Below are 13,528 nucleotides of genomic sequence, written 5' to 3' on the forward strand. Positions count from 1 at the left end.
GCAACTGACTTTCTTCAACTTCACCCTTGTTCATAATTCTGATCCAGACAAGAAAATGGAGCTCCCTGCATTTGCTCCCTGCAAGGGGGAGGAAAAAGAAAGATTTAGCTTATGGAAGTTGGTCCTCTCTGGTCCTATATTTGCGAAGGTTCAGCTTGAATAGTAAAGAATGCATTTTTCTGATTTTTTCTTCCCGCAGAAACCTCATTCAAGTCTAAGATGTCCGGATGAGGCCTTAAAATGGGATCAGAATATTCTACATGCTGAATTTTTACCGAATAAGAAGCAGCAGCCAATTCTCCAGTCTTTCTGGTAGAGAAAATATGATCAGCAGTTCACCCCTCTAAATCTAGTTACTGTCAATGGACTGGATTTATATATTGTGTAAAACAATGATACCTTCATCAACAGATGCTATAAAGAAGTAGAGGAATGTCACCCAGAGGAAGAATTTAATAGCATTCAGTGTATTGAATCATTTATTATGCCAGTGATTTTGGTCCACATTCTGAAACTATATTAGCAACAGCAGGAAATGGATGCTCGCAGAATCTGAGAGATATTGTATGTAGTAATATTAGTAGAAGCAGGGTGGCTTAGTGGGTAGAGCATTGGCCTGGGAGTTAGAAGAACCTGGGTTCTAATCCCAGCTCTGCCACATGCCTGCTGTGTGACCTTAGGCAAGTCACTTAACTTCTCTGGGCTTCAGTTACCTCATCTTTAAAATGGAAGTTAATAATGTGTGCCCTATGTGGGACAGGGACTGTGTCCATCCCCGCCCCTGCTCCAGACTGTCTCTACTGAGGGGAGATTCCCAGCTAGTAGCTGACTGCTCTTCCTTCTCCACTTTTCTGCCACATCAGACCAAGACAACTGGGAAAAGTGGGTCTGCACTTTATCCTTGGAAGCGTTCTTCCTCACACCAACCTGGGTTCCATCTTATCCTCCTGAGGGCTGTAAAGTCTAGACACCCACAGGGGCCTTCCTGAAGAGTAGTTAGAGGTCCTTTGGTAGAGGGGAGGAGAAGTCAGGATAGCTTTACATGTCTTTGAAATCACCCCACAATTAGCAAGAGGATCAAGCTAATCCCCTTGCATGAACTCTTCATTGTCAATCATCCAATCAATGAATAGTGTTGAAATTATAGTGGGGTATATGTAGAGCCTTAATCAATACTTAGATCAATATGCAACTATGAGACCACTTGAATCTCTTGCAAAATCTCTATACATGCAAAATCTCATGCAAAATCTCCATACTGCCTCAAATAGGCAGTATGTACCTTGGGGAAGCAGCATGGCCTAGTGGATAAAACTCAGACATGGGAGGCAGAGAACCTGGGTTCTAATCTCAGCTCTGCCATCTGTCTGATTTGTGACCTTGGGTAAATCACTTAACTACTCTGTTTCCTCAACTGCAAAATGGAGATTCAGTGCCTATTCTCCTTCCTACTTGACTGTGAGGCCCGTGTGGGACTGGTATTGTGTCCCACCTGATTAATTTGTATTTACCCCAGCGCTTAGAACAGTGCTTGACATATAGTAAGTGTTTAGCAAGCTCACTGTGGGCAGGGAATGTGTCTGTTTGTTGCTGAATTATAGTCTCTCAAGCAGTTAGTACAGTGTTTTGCATACAGCATTCAATAAATATGATTGAACGAATTATCATTAAAAAATAGGAAGCGAGGAAGCTGTATTATTAACCCCACAGTGGGGAAAAACATCCACTTCAATAACTGACAGTTTTTGAAGACATCTTTCAGATCTGCTATAAATGACTTCACTCCTGGATGCCAGAGACGTTTGAGGTTTTGTATGAGATTTCAGTAAGATATACCCCAGAAGTTTTTCTGTTCTTTAGTAATTAAAGAATTAATTACACTTTTCCCTAGGTGGAATGCTACTCACCTTCTAGAAAGCATTTTCATGGTTAATGCTGACACCATATTTAAAGACAAAGAAATCCTACTAAGGAGAGTAATAAATAAGAATATTTTCCAATTTGGCATAATGAAATAGAGCTATCTGTGGAACTTAACTCTTGGCTCTACTTTAAATGCATGTAACATTGAATTTGATTCTCATTCTCCCTACAGGTGAGGGTGGGAGACTGACTCTTCTGCAGTTAGAGTGTCTTCCTGATTGGCTAATCGCTCTTAGCTCAGAAGGGGAGGGTTCATTCATTCATTCAATCATATTTATTGAGCGCTTGGTCATATTTTGATGACACCTACTGTTTCACTGGTCATCCATGGACGTAGGGCACATAACTCAGTCCCATTATTATTATTATGGCATTTGTTAAGCACTTACTATGTGCCAGGCACTGTACTAAGCACTGAGGTGGGTACAAGTGAATTAGATTGGACACAGTCCCTGTCTCATGGGGGGCTCACAGTCTTAATCTCCATTTTGTAGACTGAGGCACTGAAAAGTGAAGTGACTTGCCCAAGGTCACACAGCAGACAAGTCCCATGTAGACTCAATCCCCCAGGCCCCACAGGTGTGAGTGAACCAGGTTGGAGTTTGGCTTCATGAAACTACCCTGTTGCCATGTTAAAAATTCTGTCAGGTTCACACTGTGAAACTTTGGCTGACCTTTAGATCATCAGATTATTATGCTTTGAAAGAACCAGTAGAACCTATGTGACCAAGGCAAATGAGTTTCTGGAGCTATTTTTTCCATTCATTCATTCAATCAATCGTATTTATTAAGCACTTTCTGTGTGCAGAGCACTGTACTAAGCACTTGGGAAAGTACAATAAAACAATTAACAATTAACATTCCCTGCCCACAACGAGCTCACAGTATAGAGTAGGGGAGACAGACATCAAAACAAATAAATAAAATTACAGATTTATACATAAGGGCTCTGGGCCTGGGATGGGGAGGGAAGAGAAAAGGGAGCAAGTGTGGACTACGCAGAAGAGAGTGAGAGATGAGGAAAAGTGGGGCTTAGTCTGAGAAGGGCTCTTGGAGGAGATGTGCCTTCAATAAGGCTTTGAAGTGGGGGAGAGTCACCGTTTGTTGGATTTGAGGAGGGAGGGCATTCCAGGCCAGAGGTAGGACATGGGCCAATGGTTGGCGGCGAGACAGGCAAGATCTGGGCACAGTGAGAAGGTTAGTACTAGAAGAGCAAAGTGTGTGGGCTGGGTTGTTGAAGGAGAGAAGTGAGGTGAGGTAGGAGGGGACAAGGTGATATCTGGGTTTGAACCGAGATCAATCAAGCCTCTCTTGGTCAAGAAATGCAGTCAAAACCATTCTTTTTGAACCACATCTTCATCCAGCACTTAGAACAGAGCTTGACACATAATAAGTGCTTAACAAGTACCGTCATTACTATTATCATCATCAAAGGTATTTATTGAGTGCATACTATGTGCAGAGCACTGTACTAAGCCCTTTAGAGAGTACAATGCAAAAGAGTTGGTAGACAAATCCCCAGCCCCCAATGGCTTATGTTGCACCTGATCCAGCCCAGTGCCTTCTCCAGGAACCCTGACATCAGCCCCACTGACAGACTGCGTTTCAGGCTCTTCCAGTTGTCTCCAGGCCAGCCTTCCTCCTCCTCTTCCTCCTCCTCCTCCTCCTCCTCCTCTGCCACCCTTCTCCCCTCCCCACCCCCCCGAGGAGAGTCTTTGAGAAAACAAAGGTCTTGTCCAACTGATGAAACTGTGCATTGGTGAAAAGCAGGATTAAACAGTGAGCTGATTTATTTATAATCTTCATAATAAGAGTGCCTGCCTCCTGCTAATATATGCTTCAACAGCTGAATCATTTTAGGGAAGAGAAGTTGTCTCCAGAGGGGAGGAAAAAAAGGCTTATTTCCAGGTTGGTAGCAGGTGTGTATGTGTGCGCACGTGTGTATTGTATATGTGTGTATATTATGTCTATGTGTGTGAGAGGGAATAATGTCTGCCTCCCCATATAGACTGTAAGTTCATGTGGGGAGTGAATGTGTTTGTTTATTGTTATATTGTACTCTCCAAGTGCTTAGCACAGTACTTAGCACAGTACTCTGCATCTAGTAAGTGCTCAATAAAAACCACTGACGATGGTGAAGATATATGCACTTTGGTTTTGGTGATGAAGCTACTGATGAAGGGATCCTATCCATGTATGAGAGTGTATTCAAATAGACCAATGCAAGATGTATACTCCCTCCTGCACTATTTGTGCTTAAGGATAACTGGGTACAGAGCACTGTGCTAAGTGCTAGGGAGAGTACCTGGCTCTGTGAGCCATTGATTTCTTTGAGTTCTGGGGTTTTACAGTCCCTCAGTATGTCCAATATCCATATAGGATGGGTAAGCCCCACCCACTTCATCAGTGGAGGGGATCTGGCATGGTAACCATCATCCAGAAGTCCTCATGACCTTAAACATACTGGTTTCCAAATCTTTGATTTCAACCTTGATAATGGGAGGCTACAGCCAGTGACCAGGTGATTTGAGATGAGAACTGGTATTTGTTAATCACTTACTGTGTATTAGGATAGATACAAGATAATCAGGTTGAACATAGTCTATGTCCCACATAAGTCTCACAGTCTTATTCTTCATTTTACAGAAGAGGTAATTGAGGCACAGAGAAGTTAAGTGACCTGTCCAAGATTATGCAGCAGACAAGTGACAGAGCAGGGATTAAAACCCAGGTCCTCTGACTCCCAGGACTGTGTTCTTCCCACTAGGCCAAGCTGTGACTCTTTTCCTCCTTCTTAACATCAGCAATCACATTTTTTGATTCCCCCTCCCATAGTAACTGGTGAAATAGCCCTGTCTCGATCTGAAGAATGAAGAAGGGTAAGTGGTACTATTGATGAGGCAGTGGGGATGAAAATCACTTATATAAGCATATACATCATGTGATTAATCTTTATACCTTCATTCTATTTTTTCATATTGATGATTTACAGTGTTAGGTGTAAATACACATGCTATTTCATTCCTCAAGTGGCCTACCTTTTTGAAGATCAGTCTTTGAAGACACTTGCTCCCAAAGTTCTAGAAATCTTGATTAATGGCCAGATTCCTGCTCAATATTAGTAAAAATAAAAGGAGCTTCCCTCCTACTTAGACTGTGAGCCTTGTGTGGGACAGGGACTGTGTCTGAGCTGATTATCTTGTATCCATCCCAGTGCTTAGCACAGTGTTTGGAACATAGCACTTAAGTTATCACCTTTATTATTTTTATTATTGTTCCACTCCTCAAATTTCTCCAGTGAAACGATCTTTCAAAACCATTTTGAACTATGTTTTCATTTGAACTAACATTTTCAAAAAGAGAATGTTATATGAGAACAATGCTTCTAATCTCCATTCTGTGAGCACAGAGTGATGTGAGCCTTACGGTGAGCTAAGTATCTCATAACTACTGTACTGCCTTCCAGTCCTCATTGTCTTGGGATGTGCAAAATTTTCATGGCGAAACTATGCCGTGGAGTAAGTGTGGTCTAGTGGGAAAGCATGGGCCTGGGAATCAGAGGACCTCAGTTCTAATCCTGACTCTACCATTTGTCTGCTGTGTGATCTTGGGCAAGTCACTTTACTTCTCTGTGTCTCAGTTACCTCATCTGTAAAATGGGGATTAAGACTGTGAGCCCCATGTGGGACATGGACCGTGACCAATCTGATTACCTTGTATCTACTCCAGTGCTTATAACAGTATCTGACACATAGTAAGCACTTAACAAATACCATACATAAAACCCAATTAACCCTGTTTTTGTCTTTTCCTAAGGAATGACTCAAAATAAGCTCCATTGTCCAGGGGAAGTGCACAAGTCTAGGAGCCAGAAGATGAGAGTTTCAATTCCAGTTTGCCACTGGCCTGCAGTGTGACCTTGGACAAGCCACTTGTCTCTGATTTTCATCTGTTAAAATGGAGACATCTGTTCTACCTACCTCCTAGAATATGTGGCATGTGTACAGCGAGGACTGTCTGCTCTGATTATCTTGTGCTTACCGCAATGCTTAGCACACTGCTGAACCACTATTATTACCTCTCAAAATGATTTCTCTCTCCATCTTCTCAAGCATCCCATCAGCCACCTCAGCATTCATTCATTTAGGTACACATTTATTAATTAATTTGCACCTATTATTTATATCCAGTTTCTCACTCTTAGTCAAAGAAAACCTCTTGGAAGAGATGTGATTTTAGACAGGCTTTGACATATAAATTTGTTGTGGGAAGGCAATGTACCTTCCAACTCTTTTATTTTGTACTCTCCCAAGTGCTTAGTACAGTGCTCTTGCCACAGTAAATGCTCAATAAATATGACTGATTGATTGAGAGAGGAAGGGCACATTCTGCCTAATGACCTTCCAAGAAAAGGAAATAGGACCTCACTGGCTAGGCACCTGAAACCAGAAGGGATCATGGCGTGTTGACAAAAATGTTCATCTGATAAAGCTTAATTACTTTGTTTTGCCTTCTCAAATGCTGGAAGATAAAGTATGTGCTTCTAACAACAAAACGTGCTCAGCTCCTGAAGCAAAAATATCTTAAAGCAGATGGCATTTTGATTGGCTTCTAAAGGCAACACAAGAAATCCTGAAAACCAAAATGTAACTTTTTTCACCAACTACCAGCATGGATGATTCAAGAAGTTATTTAGCTGAAGTAGTGGAATATCAGCATGTGATCCAGACACTTTACAATATCAGATCATGATTCATACCCTTTTAAAAATGTCAGGGAAGTTAAACCCAGGGTATAATTTGCTGCCATCTGACCTTGAAATAGTGTGCCTTTTATTGGTTTAAGCCACAGCCAAAATATTGTTTAAAGTAATTCTTTGTGGATAGCATGGATATTATGGAATAGCCAGATGTCTGCAAGGTGCTACCACTCCCATGGTGGAGTGCTTGCAATAATGCACCGATCGTTCTTTGATTTCGATGCTAATGAAACAGGCAAAAGTTCAAGTTAAGAAAATTAAAGATTACGAGAGTCCGGCTCAGTGACTTAAGTTTAGAATCTGCTCTCCCAAGCAAGTTCACCACTTGCAGGTGGGGTGGAGGGGAAGCGATTCATGATGACGGGCTGATGTCTGGTTTAACACCAACCTTTCACTTGGTCAGGGCACGCTACCGAGCTGGACACTGGCTTTTTACCAAAGACAACAGAGGTGCCGGTGTGGGGAGGCTGTGAGTTGCAGCTGGGCCAGGGGAAAACCTGGTGCAGGAGATGAAATGGGGAAGGGCCATTACTCTGTCTCAAAGGATTCTGGAATGCTTAATTCTAGAAATGATGGGTGGTAAGCGGTCAGGGCTTTTAGGAATACTGGGCCTGAAATCGGTCTTGGCTCAGAGCCCAAGGCCTCAAACACCATCGGTCCTTTCCAATACCTCCATTAAACTTGAGTTTCCCTTCTGCCCAATCCCGCTTTCTCACCATGTTCTCAAAATACTGGGGTTGGAGGAGTTTCTTATGAGCAATGCCGTTGAACTTCCCTTATGACTGATCTGACTGTGTCCAGTCATTCCATACAGTGGTCTCTCTCAGAACTATATGCTCTCTATAAAATTCCTTGGTGCCATGTGGATTATTGTAATTAATTTGATGTTTGATCTTCTTGTTTCGAGTGTGACCTCCTTGTGGGCAGGAAATATGTCACTTATTTATGCTATATGTCCCAAGTGCCTAGCACTGCACCGAGTAGGTACTCAACAAATATTCTACGAGTACACTGTTCCCCTCATGAAATGTCCCAGTGAATAGGAAGGCTTTAAGTTTCCATGGGTACTATCAAATAGGAAAAAGCAATCCACTACATCTCAAGTTTGGGGTAAAAATAGTTATGAGGAAATCAACATTCAAAACAAAATAAATCAAGGGAATAAAAAGGAGATCCTGGGAACCTAAGTTGCTGTCAACAAAGCGTCCTGTAAGAGTTTATAGGAGAAGGAGATTTATACTAATTAAGCGGGCTTTAATCAGAAGATATTACCAAGCACGCACATCCCAGTCAGAACTCAAGCCTTACATCTCATTATCGATAGCAGATATCCCCACAGGAAGCCCCAAATTCAACACAAGGGGATTATTTGCTCACTGAAGTTTAGATACATTAGCTACTCAGAATACATTAATTACACTGTGCTGGGTGTGGTCTGCAAGAATCTTTCGGGACTCTGCTTAGAAAAATATGCAACCTCAAACTTCATCAGTTTTTTTTATACTTAGTTTCACAACAGATGAATTATTGTGTTTTGTCTGGTACATATTTGTAGTTATCATTGGGAACAATGAACTGAAGTCATAGAGATAATCTTCCACACGGAAGAGACATTTATTATTTTCTTTATTGAAGGAAGAACTGGGTTCTCCTAGAGGAGAGGCATTTTTGGAAGCTGAAATCACTCTTTTGGTCCACAAAGAATCCCTCAGGAAGGATATTCACATAGGCACTGCCTACATTCAGTAAGTTTATCTGTTTGAGTGAATACCACTTTCAGATGTGACTAATTCACTCCTTTGGAGTCACTTAGGCTTTGGACAAATCAAGCTCATGCTGGACTATTGCTGCATGAATAGTACCCAAATTATTTAGCTATTCCATTAATAATAATAATAGTGGTATTTTGTTTCATGTACTGAACTAAGCCCTGGGGTAAATCCAAGATTATCAGATTGGACCCATCCCTTTCTCACATGGGGCTCAAAGTCTCAGGGGAAGAGAGACAGGAACTTAATTCCCATTTATCCAGTTAATAAATGTTCAGCCACTCTAAACCATTGAATAGCCCATTTGGGGGAAAAATATCTGTGTCCACCTGTGGATGTTTAATTGAGGATGTAAGTAAACCTGTTTGACAAAGACCTTCCTTGCAGATCTGGACCAGGATCTTATATCCCAAAGCTTAAAAGGAAATCCATTTGAATGACTTCACATTGGTGCCCTCTGGATGTGACACAAACAGATATGGAACCTATTATGGTTTTCCTATTTGCCTTATGTAGACAATGTCCAGACTTTTATTTTCTTCTTCAAACTCTTCTTAACTTTTTGGAATTTGATTTTTAAAATCTCTCTCTTTCCCTCCCAGTGTGTTTTAAATCCATTTACATCCATTGTGTCACTCACAATATGTGGGGCTAGGAAACAGCTTATAGAGTTGTCTTTTGCCAAATTTCCCTTCTACAAAATAAAAATCTATTTTGGCTCTGAGACTTTGGCAAAGCTAAAAAAATAAAACCCAACAATCACAAATAATGGAAATCAAGCGACTTGTGGGAGGCAGATGACCCCTGATGAAGTTACAGACCATGGAGAATTGTTTGGTTCTAGAAATTATGGCACATCCTTCTTTTAACAAATGTATTCATCAACTGCAGTTTGGGGGATCAAATGGCACTGTGGAATCTTAACCCCAAATTTAGGAGATACTGAATTTTCTTATAATAATAATAATAACTGTGGTATTTGCTAAGCATTTACTATGTGCTAGGCAATGTCCTAAGTGCTAGGGTGGATATGAAAAAATTGAGTTGGCCTAGCGATAGAGCGTAGACCTGGGAGTCAGGAGGACCTGGGTTGTAATTCCTGGTCCGTCACTTGTCTGCTGTGTGACTTTGGGCAGTCACTTCACTTTTCCAGGCCTCAGTTGCCTCATCTATAAAATGGAGATTAAGACTGGGAGTCCCATGTGGGACAGGGACAGGGACATTATTTTCAATTTAACTATTCATTCATTCAAACTATCTCTTTCTTAGGGATAAGAAACAGAGATCTTTTCCTTTGCCATGATTTCTCAACAAGACAAATCCAAATTCAGAAAAAAATTCCCATATGAAATATTTCTGAGATTTTTTCCCATGTCATTTTAGTGTCACTTTATGATTTCTAATCTTGGTGGTGTGACATATCATTGTAATCTTGCAGAATTACTTGAATATCCTCCATCTTTACCTAAATGAACCCCATTTTAAATAAAACAAGATAATTAAGAAAAGTACAGCATTCAGAAAGTATTGAAGGATTTTCTAGTTTGGCTACCCTTTCGGCCTCACACATCCTACACACACGGTGATACAACTTTTCATCCATTACATCACAGAAGAAGATGATTCAATTACAATGAATTTATAAAGCCAATGATTCCCGAAAGTCTATTTGAATCCTCATTTTTGTCGATGTTAACACATAACTATTTTACCAACTGCCACAGGAATGTATTTTGCCATTTCCTTAACTGGCAAAAACAGCTCTTCCTGGAGTTGAGACATTTATTTAGAGATTTACAGGGATCTGAGCAGGCATAGTAGAGCCATTTTGTAATTGTTTATTGATGTAACTAATGAAAATTACTAATTAGCACCAGCCCAGGTTTTCATTTGTAAACTTTCTAGAATACTAGAGAACAAGCAAAAGAAAGCAATAAATATAACTTAAGATTTCAAGCATCTAATCCGTACAAGTAACTAAAAACAGTACTTTGTCTCCTGATGAAGAATAGAATGTTTACCCCATAAATTATATTTTGGCTTCCCCTGAAAGACAGTGAGATCTCTAGGGACTAAAACCCAGTTCCAAATATTAAATTTCCAAGTCATCCACTGGATTTTCAAGGCACCAGTTTGAAAATTGCCATCAAAATTACTTGGAATTGAAGTTTAGTCGGTATTACTGAGCACTTACTGTATGCAGAGCATTGCACTAAATTCTTGGGAGGCCACAGTGAAACAGAGCTGGTAGACACGTACTCTAGCCCCAATGAGCTTACAATCTAGAGGATGAGCTTACAGTTTAGAGTGTACTGAAGGTGGGAATCCAAAAGAATTCAGCCAAACTCTGAATCACAATCACACAAGAAGAGATTGAACGCTAGAAGCGTGGGTGGCAAGTGTAGGTCCCGACACCCCGCTTCCAAAATAGTACTCACCATCAAAATGACCAGAAGCCCAATTGTCGTGCAAGGCAAACAGTCCATTGCTTCCAGCGTCTCTCACATACAAATCCAACTGAGTTTCAGTTTCAGTCCCGTCCTTCTGACTCCCGGATTCAGACGAGGGGGTCCAGATGCTTAAGGATGCTTTTTACATCAGGACGTTAGAAGTGACTGGCTTCCTCTGGATGGAGGCTGGAAGATGCTCTATAATGACTTGGTTTCCCCTCCCCAAACCCCTAGGCTGGTCTGCAAAGTTTGCATGGTTATTACTCCCAGGCAAAACCTTAGACACACCTTAGTTCTTATTGCATTGAAACCCTTTGTTGGACACCAAAGAGAAAATTTTACAGAGCGAAGACAAGATTTATGGGGAAGATACCCAGTGAATAATAAATTACTCACAACATGAAAAATAATTAAAATGCTAGCACCTATCATCATGCTGAATAAAATTAGTAGGTTTCTTCTTACTGCCAGCATTTAAAAGGCAAAATTATATATACTGAATGTACACATGTATATCCTCACTGGAGTCCAAATGTTAAGGACTGAATAGTTTGTCAGAGGAAACCCCATTTCCACTTGTCTCCTTCTGGAAGCAAAGACAAGAGTAAAAATAGGCTCCAGAGAGTTTATCAGAATTCAAACTGCTGGGCAGAAAATCATATGGTGTCTGATTCACTCCCTTCATAACCCTAGTGTTGTATTCCATTCCTTGAATTTTAAACATAGCATTAGGAAATAAGTAGGGTGAGACAAAAACCTTTATCATTTCATTAGGTGCTATGATTCTATATTCTGTTCTTTTCTGTGTAATTTAATCTCTTCTAAACCAAACTACTTTAAAGCTAAAAAAGTCCTCCTGTTCTCTGTGGTTTGTTTTCAGTGAGAAAATCAATGTAGAAAGTGTTGGTGGATGAACATTAATATTTCTCTAATTGCTAAGAAACATTGAAAGCATCACTGAGATTTTTCAGGGTTGAGGATGAAAGGGGAAAAGCAAAGAGGGATCTGTTTGTAAACATTATTTCTTTCCCAAAAGTAATTAAGAGGAATGGGGCATCTCTCTTGGAAAAGTGTTACAAAGAAGTTGCTTAAAATATAGTTGTAAGTGCTCCACTCTTGGGTTGATACTATATTGACCATACCGTGCCATTAAGGAAGCACGTACATTCATTATTTTGACTATGAACAAGGAATCCCTGTTTTTGGAGGTGTGAATTGTTCTTTCAGTACAGTCTCCTGTTCTGGGATCCTCAATGCTAGAAAAAATACTACAAAAAGCCCCACATACACAGTTGTCGAAATGCCGAGAGTAGGAACAAAATAATTAGAGGGTTGGTAGAGTGGCCCATGATGACATATTCAAAGAATTAATACGCTCAGATTATTTACAAGGAACAGATAGGCAATGCTTTGAAGTGAGAACAAGGCGGAAGTAGGGTGGCTAGTGTAGCGTTTTAGTTGGGGTTATAATGGTGTGTAGTCAATTAGATGTCTTTTCCACTAGAGAAATAAGGCAGCGGGGTCTTTTGGGCATCTTTCCACTGGGGAAATAAGGCAGGTGGGCAGGGTGGGGGTTATCTTAGGCACAGATTGTAAAAAAAATAAAAGTATCTGGGGTGGCTGCCTTCCTGATAATATAGAAGTAGGATGGCAGCCTTCATTATCCCACCTCAATTTAAGCCCCACAGGGAAATGATGCTTAAGTGAAAGAAATGAATTTGAAATTCATGATAGATAACACTTTCAGAAGTCTGCCAGTCTCCCCTGAAATCATACTGATCTTGATATTTTTTCTACTTTGTCCATCCATGCAGAAGAATAATTGTGGTATTTGTTAAGAAAGAGCCAGGCATGTACTAAGCACTAGGTGGGTGGGATGATACAAGCAAATCCTGTTGGACACAACCCCTGTCCCACATCGGGCTCACGGTCTTAATTTCCATTTTATAGATGAGGTAACTGAGGCACAGAGAAGTGAAATGAGTTGCTCAAGGTCACACAAAGCAGATAAGTGGCAGGGCTGGGATTGTTGGATAGTTGGTAAAATAGCAAAATATGGCAACAGTATTCAGCATGTGTTGCCAGTAACATTTTGGGTTGGATAGAGTTTCCTTGGTGCCAGTCAGTTTATGATCATCGTCAGTGGTATTTATTGAGTGCTTACCATGTGTATGAAGTGCTCGGGAGAATACATTACTATTAGAGTTGGTAGATTTGTTCCGTGCTCACATAGAGCTTACAGTAAAATGGGCTTTATTAATAAAGTGTCTGCCAAGCACTAGCTCTTCTTTGGACTAATTAGCCATCCAAAAAACTGTGCTGACTCTGTGCAATAATCTGAGTGTCTTCTTTTGTGTGTGTCTTCAGAACACAGTCATCATCCTATAATAGTTCTCGGATGACTGTGTCATAGGTTTTTGATGAGGATTTTAGTCTGTGCATTGGAATAATTTTCAGGAAGACTAGAAGTATATTCTGAGCCCAGTTTTCAGGTTCTTCAGAGTAGCTTCAAATTTGGAGTAGAGAATAGGATGAACAAAACTAGGGTGAGGAGGTTATAGGTCTTAAATTAAGAAAAGGAAGATAATTGGCTATCCCCCCTGGAGGTAAAAGTATTGGTTTTTTTT

Source organism: Ornithorhynchus anatinus, chromosome 7 (genome assembly GCF_004115215.2).
Source record: "Ornithorhynchus anatinus isolate Pmale09 chromosome 7, mOrnAna1.pri.v4, whole genome shotgun sequence".
Classification (NCBI taxonomy): domain Eukaryota; kingdom Metazoa; phylum Chordata; class Mammalia; order Monotremata; family Ornithorhynchidae; genus Ornithorhynchus; species Ornithorhynchus anatinus.